General features: G+C 36.1%; 1 protein-coding gene across 4 annotated transcripts in view; it reads left to right on the top strand.

Annotated features, from left to right (window-relative positions):
- ZCWPW2 (zinc finger CW-type and PWWP domain containing 2) overlaps window positions 1-14,999 on the top strand; it is a 138,952-nt gene that overhangs the window by 70,547 nt on the left and 53,406 nt on the right. The window lies entirely within an intron of this gene.

The raw sequence follows: 14,999 nt of genomic DNA, 5'->3' as shown, positions 1-14,999 counted from the left end.
TCACTCTGGTAAACACTTAGAGAAAATAGACGTGAACATGTGCTAGATAGCTATTTAAGAGTTGATGCATGGACTACAGTTCTTTCCCCAGTTAGCACAAATGTTGTTTCTTTTATATTTAGTAGGTACATGTCTGCAGAATCCATTATTTGCAAGTTTATTTCTTTGCTTGATAGACTACATGACTTAGTTTAGTATTTCTTAAGCCTGGCTTTGCATTAGAAGGCTTTATAAAGCAATGACAGCAACCAAAACACAGCAATGCCTGGGCTGTACTCTACTGGATCAATTAAATCAGAAGCTCTTGGAGTAGGGCCAGGCCTCAGCATTTCTAAGTCCCTCAAATGAATCTGTATCCCAGAGAGAGAGAACCACTGACTAAGTTTTCTCAACTTGAGGCATCAGACTTTTGTTGGTTTATCTCTACTAGTGCAGTAATGTAACTGTGGTCATGGCTCACTGTTTCACGACACCTTTCTCCTATTTCCTTTGTTAATCTTTCACTCTGGTTTGCCTGGAGATGATGCTGACTGCCATAGGTTCACATGTCTAACCCAGAAGTAAGAGTTTCCCTGAACACAGCTTTAAAGTCAATCTTGTCATTGAACATTGTACATAATTTATAGATATTGCTGATAAAGCTGATGTATAATTTAAATGTAATATGTATAGCATGTTTTAGTTGATCATCTATAAGTTATATAGAGTCATTATAATTTTTATTGGACATAAATTATGTACTCCAACCAGTGATCGCTTGGCCTACAATTTTCTAGTTCTTTATACTGCCAAGAAAATGTAAGTAGTTCACCCCTGATGCTAGGAGGCTCCTGTGGTAAAATTTAGGTTTCTTTTGGTCCATGATGTGAGTGGATTTTTTTTGTCTATGTATTTTAACAGTCTGCTCACTACTGTATGGAGGATATACCTGGAGATGTGTAAGTATTTCTTTGGGTACCAGATGTCATTTGGGTATTTACCCGTTGTATTATGGAGCTGCCTCTGTTTTCCAGGGATATGAAAAAGGAGCAATGCTGTATTGCTAAACTTGAGCTCTGCAATTCCTAGAATTCTGCTTCCTAATTGGGGTGGTCATTAATACTGTTCACCAAAATGTTGCAGGTTACTGCCTTCCTGTTATAAAGTAGAGATGCACATTTGATACTCTTGAGGTGGGGTGAGACCAATGAGTTGTGAGTGAGTGATGAATATCTGAGCATATGACTGTGTCCAGTGCAACATCATCCAGAGTTCTCTCTTTCTCTGTGGCTCTGTGACTGATAATTGAAATTTTGGTTTGCTACTCTCTCAGCCCAGATCCCTTGATCACTCTTAGCAAAGGCCTCCACTGCCAACAAATAACAGATCTGCAACATGAAGAAGATATAGGCCTCACTTTAAGCCCCTAGGATTATCCTAACAGATACACTAATGATAGTATAGAGGATGTTACAGTTCTTTGTAACCTGTATCTTTAGCAGGACCATTCCTGAAGCTTCAGTACTCTTCAGAATACAGCCAAACGACTGAAATCACATTACTCTTAATTTTTCCAGTCTGTAAGTAGAACTAACACAACCTGTAGTAATTTATCAAATAAGTTGATTTCTTTTCTGTATTATGATAAACATATGATAGAAATTACCAGCATTGATGATACATTGAATCTAAATTTGGTCCAGTAAATATCCTCCAGCAAAGGGCTCTGATTGTCAGTATGCACTGCAGTGACTCCAGTAACTAAACAAGCCTATAAATAGCAATCATGTAATTGAACCCCCTGCTACAGGCCAAGGATTGGGTAGATCCTTTTATAATAATATAGCACAATAATATATAATATGTATATATAATATAATAAATATAATATTTAAAGTCTCATAGCAACCCCATGAAGATAGGCATCACCACTATTGACATATGGAAGAAACTGTGATTCAGGCTTCATGTCTAGCCCAAGGTCAATCAGCTGCTAAGGGATGGGGCAATGATTAGAATCAGGATGTCTAACCCCGAGGTCCAATTTTTCTCTCCTATACCTTGCCAATTTACGTATATATAAGCAATAGTCTAATTTATTGTTGAATGTTTTTCCACATTGAAATGAGGAACATTTTCACCTTTTAATTCTAATATACATGTTGAATGATGGCAGTTTCTGGTAGACTTGTTTTTTATTTACTGCTTGATGTTCCCCTTTGGAGGAGGACTAGTGACCAAGCAGAATTCTTGATGTTTTCAAATTACATTTGCAGTAGTCGTTTGACAAGTGTGTCTGGATTAACATCTATCTGAGCAAGTGTTTTTCTTCTAAGATTTATTAGGATCCAAATTCTAAGAATGTAGTCTATAATAAGGATTAGCAAATTAGCTTATAACTAGATTATCAGGCAACATTTCACTCTTAGAGTAATGAAGTGAAACTGGATACAAATCTATTGAGCCAGCTCTCAGTGGAAAATCACATTTGCCAAAAAAAAAAATGTACATATGTATATATGTGTGTTTTTGTACCATGTTCCTGCTGGCAAATAATCTGTATAGCTACCAACCTCTCAGCAAATTTTTATCATACCAATTCCATATTTGGTATAAAATTTGCTATAATTTTGGTATTATTGGATTAAGATTTTTTTGTTTGCTTGTTTTCTAAGCATCCTTTAGTTTTGGCCTGGAGAAAGTTTAAGGGAATTAGAACATGTTTTTATAACTGTTAACTATTTGTGGATAATCTGCCAAGAAAACTTGTAGTAATGTATTAGGAAAAGAGTGAAGTTGTCATAGTGATTTAAAAAGGTAGGCTTTAGAGCCAGGTTTTTTGGGTTTGAAGGTTGGCTGTACTACTTACTAGACATTTGACCTGAGGGAAGTCACTTACCTGTTACAAATCCCACACACCTCATCTTAAAATGGAGGTTATGATAGTATATGCCTCATAGAGTTGTTACAGGTTTAACTGAGATTATACATGTAAAGCACTTAGCACAGTGCTTGTCATATAGTAGGCTCTTAATAATAATAGTAATAGTTCATACTGTCATTGGAAGTACAGGAGAAATATATAGTTACATTACTTATTTCCTCTTCCTAGAAATCCACATCTACAGGAGAGAGTACAAAAAAAAAAAAATAACAATCAGGTGGATAATAATATATTTTCTTTTGACTAAGATTATATGTGAAAAATGACATGATTTTAGTGTTTTTTTAATCAGCCAATACATTGCTCCCAGAAATTGAGTGGCCATTGCTGCTGTGCTTTTCTAGTTTAGTGTAAGCAGAAGTTCTAAGACCTTTTGAAAGTAGGAGATAGGTTAGAGCCTTCTTAATCTGACTACTTGGTGAATGAATAGTCCCTAATATCAGCAATGCCTCAAGATACTTTAAATTTCTTTGATGGAATTTGGAAGAGACTAGGAAATATTATCTTTCAAGTTCTTTGCAACTGAATAAAACCAGTTTTTTTCCATATCTCTCTTCTGTCTTTTCGATTTACTTACAATTTCGATTTATATATGCTGACTTTGCTGCTCCAAATAAATTCTTGAATTTACCTCTGTCATCTCTCGACTTAATCTCTTATGAATTTAGATATCTGAACTTGTATTGAAGTTAAAAGTCCAAATCCAAATAATATGACCAACTTTACTCAGTTGATAAAGGAAGGAACAGGTGGCTGCCTTTCCCATCATCAAATGCATGAAAAATGTATTAAGTCAGCTAGATTTCTCATATTGACTCCTCAGTGGAACAACAATAATCTTTCCTAGAAACATTTAGCCTTATATAGCCTTCTCAACTTTCTAGAAGTGCTTATTTTCTGTTAAAGAAACCAGAGTCAGATCATGTAAGCCAAAATACAAGGCTCACTAAATTGCCTTCAGGGTCATATCCCTTATGAGTAAGGCTTCCTTATATAATGAGTCTTCTATGTTGAGGTTCTTAAATTAGTAAACAGTTGCAGAGTAACTTTTTGGTACATTCTTCCATTAGGGAACGATGAAGTCCAAAACTCAGAGCCATATAACTGAAAGTGTACAATTGATATATTAACTGTTCTTTTCTTTAATTTCTCCACTTAAAAAAAAAAATTTCTTCTAACCAATTACCAGGAACAGTCTGTGATTCAGGCAAAACCCTAAACAATGCAGATTGACCTGACTTTGAAAATAAATTCCAGAATTACCACTTCCTCACCATTTTGTTCAGCTCACAGGATATGAACTGATTACGTCATATATTTAACCATCCTCTTCTCCTGGCTCTCCCACCTGCTTGTATGATTCTATTTTTAAACAGAATCCGAGCATCTGTCTGTAATGAATACGACATTTGTTTTCCCGTAAACACATATTCCCTAATAAACAAGCAAATGTGGAGTAGAAAATAGCAGCCAAGTATGTTAACTCTCATTTAGGCTCAGGTCTTGATATCCGTTCATACTGTTACTTAAAATCCTTTAAGCCAATCCTGACTTTTTTAAGGCTCAGAGCAAATGAGCACATGGCTGATTTAAACCCATCTCCCACTTCTATTTAACATCCACAGGTGGAGCAGGCAGCCTGGCCAGAGCTGTGGGAGACAGCAGCCCTGGAGATAAGCACGGGCCTTAAAAATTATCTATTGACCCAGTGCTCACTTGCTTCCTGTGCTTTATTTCATCAATATATTACTAATACTTTTACAGAACAATGAAATAATTTCTTGTTGCAGACTTAATGATATATTCAGTTTTGCAAAATAAAAATTCTACAGCTTGAAATCAAAATATGTAAAATACTTTAAACTGTACACAATAAATAAAATGAAGGTTTTTTATTTTTTTAATTGTGCTAAAATATATGTAACATAAAATTTACCATTTTAACCGTATATCCAGTGGTGATTTAAGTTTTTAACGGCTAATTAATAATCCTAGAAAAAATTTTCCTAAGCAATGTAACTATGACCTGATACAGAAAATGCCAGATGGTAGTTTCCGATCATTTTCAACACAATTTATTTCTTATGATAATGACCTACAATCTCTTCATAACACCATCTTGGAGATTTTTGCAACAGAATGCCTTTTTGTGAAATATCATTTTATAGTCATTGAGCCTGTGAATTCTGGAGCCAGGTTGCCTGTGTATGAATCCCAGCTCTATCAATGGCTGTATGAACTTGGGCAATGTCTAAACTCAGTGCCTCAGTTTCTTTATGTGTAAAATGAGGATAATAATAGTACCTACCTTGTAAGCTTGTTGGGAAGTAAAAAAAGTTGTAAAGTGTTTCAGACTGTGCCTGACACTTAGTACTATATAAGCATTGGATAAATTAGTAAATAAAAATAACAATGGACTCCTTAATAGTAGAATTCCTTTGGACATAAAGTACACACTCAGTCAACTCCTCCCTATTATAGGTAGAGTTTCTGTCTCATTTTCTTGGACGGCAGAGACTAAATGATAAATGTTTATATTCTGATCATTTATGACATTGATAACCAACATTTGAAAATGCTTTACATTTTATAAAGTACCTCTTACGTATGCTATCTCATGTGATCTTCATTTATTGTTAAGAAAGTTAGGGCTCAGGTTAAGTGACTTGCCTGAGGTCACATAGCAGCAGAACTGGGACTGAAGCCCAGCTCTTCTGAGTGCAAGCCCCAGGCTTTTACATTATATGTCAGCCTGCTTGAGGCTTACATTGGACCATCTGTTTCTAATCTTCATAAGCATACCAAATTCATAATAAGCTCTCATCTATAAACTGGAAAATCACAAAGCCCTTCTTATTGGTCTCCTGTTGTTAATTCAGCCAGCTTGATTAATTAACTTAACCTTTAACCAGGGCTTTTCAAAGTTGGACAAAGATGTGAAAGCTCTCTTCACGTTTAGTGCATTGATTCCCAGCCATAGATTTTGGGCCTCTTCGTGGCTGTCATTAAAAGCTAGTATTTATTATTTCATTCCCTTGTAATTCTCTTAGAAATAATTGGTTATTATTAACGTTAGTATCCTGATGCCAGGGTTTGTTTTGTTTTACTCTGTTTTTGGTTCCCAAACTGGCTCATCATCACATTCTCCCATAGAGCTCTTTAAAAATATACATTCCTGAACCTGCATACTGGGGAGCGTGCTGAGAATCTCTACAGTTCCTCAGTGAAGCTCAAGAACCACTGTATAGCGGATTTTCTCACCATAATACCTATTTTCTGGTTTACTAGAATTAGCTAAAAAAGAGATATATGAAACATACATTATTTTATTATGTTTACTTTGTGAAATTTATTAACGTATTTATGAGTTTGTGGTGCTAAAGAAGCCACGCAAATCTTTAGCAAAATTGTGATGTTAGATTCCCCTGTCCCTTTAATTAGTGTCTCTCTTTGGTGGTGACTCATTGTCTCCCTGCTGTGATATCTGGAGCCCTCTTTCTTTCTCTCGTTCTCTCAAAATCTGGTTTCAGGTCCACACACTAAATGACAAATGTATTGGTTGTATAAAAATTGTTTTCTAGGGGCTTCCCTGGTGGTGCAGTGGTTGAGTATCCGCCTGCTGATGCAGAGGACGCGGGTTCGTGCCCCGGTCCTGGAAGATCCCACATGCCACGGAGCGGCTAGGCCTGTGAGCCATGGCCGCTGGGCCTGTGCGTCCAGAGCCTGTGCTCCGCAACGGGAGAGGCTACAACAGTGAGAGGCCCGCGTACCGCAAAAAAAAAATTGTTTTCTAAATGATGTCAGTCGAGATAACAGACCAGCCTAAAATGTTAGACTGGGTCTTCTTTAAAATCAACATGCAGTGGTTGTTTATCCATCTTGGTAGGAAAAGAACTTAGATATTCAAAATACTTAGAAAACATATGTTAAGGTCTAGGTTAATAAGGAGCTTATCTAGTAGCCTGTGATTTTTCTGATTTGTCCATTGGGGCTGTTTTACCTAAAACTGCTTGGCTTCCTTCCACTTCCCCACATCAAGGTTCAGGGTATGCTCAGGCCCTGGCATTGGTAATTCCCAGTGTTTCAAGCCAAGTAATGGAATCACACTGTAAAGATTTGACTCTCACATTTTCTTATTCTTTCTTTTCTGCCTAATTTCTCTCCTAGTACTCATTGCATTGGTATTATCTTTCAAATTGATGTAAAGGATCAGACTAAACAGAGCTAGAACATTTTTGGGGGGTTGGAGGGTGTCAGCTTAACTGGTTCACACTTTCTAGTGGTATAGGAAGTGGGGGACCTAAAATCCTGCTGAGTTAGAGTAAGCAAATTCCTATTTATGATTTTGAAAGCATTATTGCTTCAAGTGTTCAATAATTTGAATGAGCTGTCTAAATAATCCAGAACCTATGTGAAAGACGGCAGGTGAGAAGGGAGACAGGTGTTAGGAAGCCCAGGCATGTGTGGTTCACAGGGATGGCTGTGACTATCTTCTAGTTGGCATCAAAGGAATGGGAATGTTCTTACTGTCGAGATTACTGGTTGCTATTGGAGAAATCCAATTTAAGGAAGACAAGATAGCCTTGTGATTAACTTTCTGTTGGATTGCTTTAAGTGAAAACGATAGCTTTGGCCCGATAGTAAATATTTAGAAGGGCGCATCATAGAGCCAGCGAGGTGCACTGGAAGCTTGAATGTATAAATAGCAGCAGTCAACACGAATCCCCAGGCAGAGGACTTTATAATAGGTGGTGGCGATGATCCTCAAACATTTAGCAGAGATGTATTATGAAGGAAAATTATTTTGTATTTCTTTAGGTTATGAAATCTGTGACTAATCTCCCCATGTTTCTAAAGGCATATTATAACTTAAAGTAATGAAATAACTTAAAGTAATTGTCAATATTTGAAGCCATTTCAATGAATTTATGAAGCCCAATAAAGCAATCTAGGTACTTATGATTCCAGTTTTCCAGATTTTTAATAGATGCTCAACATTATGTCTGAAGATAAATTTTCTAAATTGTAAATACTTTTATTTGCAGCTAACTTTTATGTCTATATAATCAAAATTTGAATTGATAATTTTGGATAGTAAATGCTATATTGTACCTACAGGATTTTAGTGAGGCTTTACTGTCCCCCCAAATAGGTTATATTAAGCATTTGATTGAATTTAATTTTAAAATTAAATACTATTTTTTACATAACATTCAAAGTACTTGAAATTAGGCCCACTTTTTTTTTCAAGAAAAAAATGCCACTAATATCATAGGATAAATCAGTGGCTCATGAAGTACTTTAAAGATCTGCATCCTTATAAAAAATGAAGTTTAATATCATCTTAGTAGTAATATCACCATATTATAATGCTAGATAGTCATTATGCTTATACATTTTTCTTTTACCTTTCTAGGGATAATAACATAATTCAGGATTGTAGCCCAGCCTTTTAGTTTCATCCCCAAATTCCTGTCTGGGCTTTCCCCATGCCACCCTGAATAAAAAATGTCTATTTATAATACCCAAAATATTTACTGAGCTCCTATTATTTCTACCAATTCTAGGCTCTGAAGTGATCAAAACAGACAAAATTTAAATGCTGTCACGAGACTTAAATTAGTGGGATGAGACACATAGTCAACAAGTAAATTTTTTTTTAGTTGTTGACGAGTGCCATGGGGAGAAATGAAGGGAGAGACATAGGCAGGTAGAGTGAAGGAGCAGGGGTGGGGAAGAAAGATTCCACCTGCAGAGTCCGTGCGCTAGGAAATCCTTCCCCACAGCCAGCCAGATACCAGTGGTTGGTTGATAATAATTCTTGTTTTGATTATATTTTTCCCTTTCACTTATTCCAAAAAGTGGTCAGGCCCCTCATGTTCTCATGTCTCAGGGGCATTTTCTGTTGGGATCTAAAGCAGAGCTTACCTGTCTTGACCTGAGTTCCCTGAGGGTGGGCAGTAATGGGAACAGGGCAGGCAGGAGCAGCTAGGCAAGGAAGAGATTCCCTCAGACATGGAAGAGGACAGAGGTCTGCCGGTGCCCTGGGGAGTGGAACACTTTGGAGAAGAAGAGCACGAGGTGCACCAGGAGGTTGAAGCCACGCTGGCAAGGTTCCCAGCCTTGGAAAGGATCCTTTGGACCAGGCATGGCAAGGAAGCTGTTCGATTCCCTGACTTCAAGGGACTTGAACAAAGATGTTACTCATGAAAGCCTTATGCGTTGAGGAGTAATGATCTGTCCTCGCTGTTCGGGCACCATGTATTCCCTTCCAATTTACAGGAACCTAGAGAAAGTAAGGGGTGGCCCAAAAATGAGCAAGATCAAAATTCTTATCCTTGTTGGACAACGGCTGTCACATTCAATTTTATTTAGCGAAAAGAAGGTAATGTGACATTGCTCACACATTTGAGTTTGAGAAGTGAAACTTATCCTGCTACAGCTCCAGATGATTATATCTTGATTAATTTTTATGTGGAGAAGCAATCTTAAAATAGAAAGCAACAGATGATATGAATTTCTGCCAGATTGCAGATTTCTTTTTACTGGCCTTACTGGGTGGACAAATACATAGGTATTCTTCTCTTTGAATGTGCCACTTCGTATTAGTATATGGTGATAACACACAACATGCTCAGTGAGTTGGAAGTTACTGAGAAGGGACATTCAGCCTCCTCCTCAGACCCTAAGAAATATGAAAATGGTACTGAGGCTCTCAGTCAGCCAGTGATGCTTGATTGGAACAAGATCACGTAGGAAAGTAGTTTACAAACTTCAATTTTGGATACAGCTAGGAATTTTCTCAGACATAGGGTACTATCTTTCCCTGCCTAACCATCTGTTTAGTCTCAAACCTCGTCCTTACTCCAAATATTTACATGCTTATTCATCTATCAAGAACACATCTATCAAGAATTATCTTATTTATGCTCATAAATTCACACAGATTTTTAGACTATATGTCTTCCTTCTCTTTCTATGATGATTATTTTCCCCCTCCACCCTAAATTTAATAAAACTGATTGAGAAAACTCCAGTTGCCAAAGCAATATAAACATAATGAAAGATATGATATTCCCTCTTTTTTAAAAAAAATTTGTTTATTTTATTATTTTTTTGGCTGTGTCAGGTCTTAGTTGCAGCATGCGGGATCTTTGCAGCACGCAGGCTCTTCATTGCAGAGCAGGGGCTCCTTTCTAGTTGTGGTGCGTGGGGTTCTCTGTAGTCGTGAACGCGGGCTCCAGAGTGCACGGGCTCATTACTTGGGGCACGCAGGCTCTCTAGTTGTGACGCGCAGGGTCCAGAGCACGTGGGCTCTCTAGTTGTGGCATGCAGGTGCCAGAGCACGTGGGCTCTGTAGTTGCCGCACGCAGGCTTAGTTGCTCTGCAGCCTGTGGGATCTTAGTTCCCTGACCAGGGATAGAACAGCGTCACCTGCATTGCAAGATGGATTCTTAACCACTGGACCACCAGGGAAGTCCCTGATATTCTCTCTTGGGATCAAAGAATTTACTGGAATTTGAAGAATGCCCAGCCCTTCCTGTAGTCTCATCTGAAGTCATTGATCTGAATCCTTGACTTCATAAGCTTTTAGCTCCTTGGAAATCTGTTACAGAGCTGCCTTGAAGATTTCCTTCTTAAGACATTTAAAAGCTTGTCTCTGTTTTGTTTTGTTACTATTGTTTACCTGGAAAACCTGTAGAACTCAAATGGAAAAACTATTATAAATAAAACTATTATAAACAACAGAAGAACTGTTACAAACAATAGGGAGATTCAGTTATGTGCCAGTTGTAAAATTACTCTAAAGCAGTAACAAATGTGAAAATATGAAGGGTTAAATAGCATTTATAATAGCAACAAAGCATATATAATGTACTGGAGTAAGTTTAAGGAGCACCACATACAAGATCTATATGAATAAAACTTTAAAATGCTACCAAAAGACAGAAAATAAAACTTAAGGAAATGGAAAAATATAATCCTCTTCTTGGTTTGGAAGATTTAATATGGAAGGATGTCCATTCTCCCTAAATTAATTTTAATGCAATCTCAATTTTTATTTATTTTTATTTTTTTAATTTTATTTTATATTGGAGTATAGTTGATTAATGTTGTGTTGTTTCAGGTGTACAGCAGAGTGATTCAGTTATACATATACATGTATCTATTCTTTTTCAAATTCTTTTCCTATTTAAGTTATTACAGAGTATTGAGCAGAGTTCTCTGTGCTATACAGTAGGTCCTTGTTGGTTATTTTATATATAGCAGTGAACACATGTCAATCCCAAACTCCCAATCTGTCATCCCCCGCTTTCCCCAACCGGTAGCCATAAGTTTGTTCTCTGAGTCTGTGAGTCTGTTTCTGTTTTGTAAATAAATTCGTTTGTATCATTTTTTAAGTTTCCGCATATAAGCAATATCACATGATATTTGTCTTTCTCTGTCTGACTTACTTCACTGAATATGATAATCTCTAGGTGCATCCATGTTGCTGCGAACGGCATTATGTCATTCTTTTTAATGGCTGAGTAATATTCTATTGTATATATGTACCACATCCATTAAAAAGGACTTAAAACCCCCCCTACAGTTGACCCCATGAACAACCTGGGGGTTAGGGACTCCAACCCCCTTTGCAGTTGAAAATCCACCTGTAACTTTGCAGTAATTTAACAGTGGCCATCAAAGTTCACCTGTTCTGCACCCACAGATTTAACCAACCGTGGATTGTGTAGTACAGCAGTACCTATTTAGTGAAAAACTCCACATATAAAAGGAGCTGCAGAGTTCAAGCCTGTGTTGTTCAAGGGTCAAATTCTAACATTTGTAAGAAAATAAAACATAGAAGAGGGAGTTAGACCTATAAAATATATAATTATAGTAATACTCTAGTAGTTAAAGCAGTTTGATATTAACAGTTATTTGATAGATTAATAGAACAATATACAGTCCAAAAGTACTTGAAAATAGTTAGTGATAAGGTTATATTCAAATAATTAAAGAAAAGTTGTATTGTTTAATAAATTATGTATGTACAACTGGCTAGCTACTTAGGAAAAAATGAAGCAGAAGCTATACCTCACATCCAAATTAGTTTTAGAAGGATGAAAAATTTAAATGAACAAAAAAGAAAATACAAACATACTAAAAGATAAACTTAACAGAAGATGTTCTCAATACATATAGCAAAGGGCAATTTTTTAATATACAAAAATCTCTTACAAATCAATGAGAAAACAACCAATATAAATATTAACACAGGATTTGAACAGTCATTCCATAGAAAAGAAAATATAAATGACTTTTTAAAATATGAAAGATTGATGAATAAGTTCTAGGGAATCTAATATATAGCATGGTGACTATAGTTAACATTAATTACTGTGTTATATACGTGAAAGTTGCTAAGAGAGTAGATCTTAAATGTTCTCACTACACACACAAATAAAGGTTTTAATGTGAGCTAATGGATATGTTAACTAACCCTATATGGTAATCATTTCCCAATGTGTATGTGTATCAAGTCATTGTGTAGTACTCCTTAAGTTTACACAGTTATTTGTCAATTATATCTCAGTAAAGCTGGAAAAAATATGAAAAATTGCTCATATTACAGAATTCAAAAAATGAAAATGATAATAAAAAGGAAATACCAATCTTTTCCTTAAAACTATTGGCAGAGATCTAAGTTTGGTAATGGAAGTGTTCTCCAGAGTGTGAGGAAGCATTTGTTCATGGCGTGGTAAATTTTGACCACCTCACTCAAGAGTGATTTCACAAAAGCTTCCAAAATTTAAAATATGTATAAACCTGTCATTCAACATCTGAGGAATTTATGCTTCAATACACTTTCACATGGGTAAAGAGACATACAGACAAAAAATTTTTTATTGCAGCATTGTTTCATATTGCAAAATATTTGAAAAAACTTAAATCCATCACAAGGGTGTTTGTAAAATAAATAATGGTACATGCCATACTACGTATTTGGATATACATACATCTATATCCTCATTCCCTTGGTTTTCTCATCTAATTTCTTGCCTTTAAATATGGTGTGCGTGTGTGTGTGTGTGTGTGTGTGTGTCTATGTTTCCTACATTTTATCTGCAGTTCAGTTCTCTCTCCCGAATTCCCTTACCAAACTGCTACTTGGTACCTTCGCTTGGGTGTCATAATGCGTACTCAGCATGTCTGAACTCTTGATCTCCACCACCACCACCCATTTCACTTCCTTGACAGCCTTCCCCATCTCAGTGGATGGCAAATCACATCCTCCTCTCGCTCAGTCCCAAAGCCTGAGAGTCATCCTTTCTTTCTCTCTTAACCAATCTTCAGTTGGTCAAGAAATTATTTTTGCTCTACCTTCAGAGTATATCCAGAATCCTACCACTTTTCACCACAGTGGCTGCTATGACCTGATCTATACCACCATTATTTCTTGCCTGGATGATTGCAGTAGCCAGTCATCCACATCTACACTTGCCTTTAATCTGTTCTCATCAAAGCAAGCAGAGTGATTGTTGTAAAATGTTAAATCAAGTCAAATGTTATTCTTCTGCTCAGAACTCTGTAATGGCTCCTGTTTAACTCAGAGTAAAAGCCCAAATCCCTACAATGGCCTGCAAGGACCTCCATGACCTGGCCCCTGTTAATTTATTGGACATTATTCCCTATTACTCACTCGCTTCCTCATTCACCCACAACCACCTTCCCTTCTTTGATACCTCTTGAATAAACTTGTATTCTCCTATCTTAAAGCCTTTTTTCTCTGCCTGCAGTGCTCTTTCCTTGGACATCTACAGGGCTAACTCCTTGACCTCCTTTAGGTCTTCGCTCAGTTGTCACTTTTTCAGTGACAGTTACCCTGACCACTTTATTGCCTCATCTTTTCTTTATTACATAGTATTTATAACCTCTTAAACTGTAGCCTTAACTTATTTGTTATGCTTATTGTGGATTGTCTGTTTCACTGGTTAGAATGTAAGCTTTGTCTGTTTTCTTCAGTGATTGATCCCAAGGGTCTAGAATATGTTGAATAAATCCATAAATGAAGCAATCTGAAAGACAAATAGAAAAACTCAAAGTATATAGAAATTCATAGCAGTCTGTAAAAGCAGATATTTAAATGATGTAAATGCCTGTAGGTACATACGATGTCTCTGGAAGACTGTGAAAAAAACTGGTAATATTGGGTGTCTTTGGGAGAAACACTCAGTACTAGGGATGGATAGGGAGTCACATTCTACACTTTTAGAATCACTTCAATTAAAGAACAAACTAGTTGGAAAAAATACAATGCATAGCTGAGCCTTATTCTGGAATTCAGAATTCTTTATAAAGTAAGAGTCTTTAACTTTTTGAGTTCTTTAGAAGATGTTTAATTGTATTACTACCACTAGGTGGCACATACTTACTGATAAATTCTTAAAGATTCAGAGACACAGGTTTAAAAAATGCTTTTTAGTTCCCCAAACTTGCCAGTTTATATTAGCAATGTATCACATTGGTTTTCCTCAAGAAATTTCCTTAACTTCAGTTGTTTAGTGCTATAACAGCTTACAGGTGATTTTTCACTACCCATTAATTCTTAGCATCATTACAACATTTGAGTTGCAGAAATGTCTTAAATCTGTAAATGTTAACTTAGATATTCTTAAATTAGTTTAAATTTTCTAATGTTCATTGAATTGTATCCGCCTATGTTTTCTTTTTCCTAAGAAATAACTTAATGAATGAAATTTAAATATTCTGTATACAAAACTAGGTTTTTGTTTGATACGTTTTTTTCATTGCTTTTATACCAAATAAATTGGTGTCCAGGACCACCACATGCAGTGTAACACCTGTATTCTTTTTGATGGTGAAGTTTTCAAAAAGAAAATGGTGGCATGTATTTTATAAATCGTAACATTTATAAACATCATAAAAACCTTTTTGGGGCAAGCTCTAAAATAACATTGGCAAAATTACTGGGCCAGATAATTTTTATAGTCATTTTTAACCTAGAGATTCTTTGACTCTGTTTTTCTTTCCAAATTATATATTTTTAAAAAAATGATAAAAATGATCT

Source organism: Lagenorhynchus albirostris, chromosome 10 (genome assembly GCF_949774975.1).
Source record: "Lagenorhynchus albirostris chromosome 10, mLagAlb1.1, whole genome shotgun sequence".
Classification (NCBI taxonomy): Eukaryota; Metazoa; Chordata; class Mammalia; order Artiodactyla; family Delphinidae; genus Lagenorhynchus; species Lagenorhynchus albirostris.
This window is presented reverse-complemented; position numbering and strand designations above follow the sequence as displayed.